Source organism: Amyelois transitella, chromosome 9, assembly GCF_032362555.1.
Source record: "Amyelois transitella isolate CPQ chromosome 9, ilAmyTran1.1, whole genome shotgun sequence".
NCBI classification, from domain to species: Eukaryota; Metazoa; Arthropoda; class Insecta; order Lepidoptera; family Pyralidae; genus Amyelois; species Amyelois transitella.
In genome coordinates this window covers 5,526,809-5,527,965 of record NC_083512.1, presented here as the reverse complement: position 1 = coordinate 5,527,965, position 1,157 = coordinate 5,526,809, and positions in this window count along the sequence as shown.

Below are 1,157 nucleotides of genomic sequence, written 5' to 3'. Positions count from 1 at the left end.
AAGGGATGTAGACGTGATTTTAAGTATGTATGTATGTCGCTACCACTATTCTGGAAGAGGTAAACGAGGGAGCGTGTGATTAATGTGCGTATTTTATCTTCAATCTACCTAGCTTAAGTCAATTATTTGTAGGAGAAATACAACAGACAATGCCTTGGATAACAGAATCATGCCTTGAATAGGTACTAGTCTTCTTTCATCCGAATGATAATGTTATAATATATATACTATAAATATATAATATATATATACTAAAGTAAGATTAACCAGAGGTTACAAGAAAATAATACTTTCGATTCTTATCCATCGGTTTCTGAAAGTGAAAAAGTAAAACCTTGTAAATTTTTAATACTGCCATCTTTCGTATATCTCGGGAGGTAATAACAACTTTTGATTTTATGCTCTAGCGATCAGCAACCTTAGCGAAACCCGTAAATGTGCTCTTATTTCCTTAAAGATGGCACTATTAAGCGTTGCACAAATAATAATCTTTACGTGACAACGGAAAGCGCTTCATACATTTTGCTTTCATCTTTTTAAAGCTGATAGACTATGCCCGTTAAAAGAGACCCATAATAATTCGCACGAATAGGATTTACAATACATGTCTTGATCTCAAGGAAGCAGGATATTTTATTTATAAGTTGAATATCAAGGAATAGATCTATTTTCATCCTGCCTTCATAAATTGTCAAATTAATAAACGTGCATCTAACTGTAGCTAAATAAATAGTATTTACAATGTAATTTCCCATAACGTTTAAAATCACAGACAGTGCCTTAGTTCAAGAAATTAATCTTTAGTTAGTTTATCCTGTAATATTTTAGCATGACTACGCTCATAGACGTTCATCAACGTGCAAATATGTAGATCCCATGCACGAATTATGAATTTTACTAGCAGTCTATTTGTCCACTGCAAAATTGCAAAAAAGGGAAAAAAATCACTGGAAAAATTCGCTTAAATGCGATAAATGCACGTCATTTTCTAAAAATTGAACGTATATATTAGAAATCTATGTTAGCATAGAAGAGCTCAGATCTCTGAATATGAAATAGCAAAAACGCACCGTGCAGCAAAAAAAGGCAAAACGTAGAACTAATTCACTATTTATTTCATACGAAAATTACAAAAATACATATAAATTAATAATAAT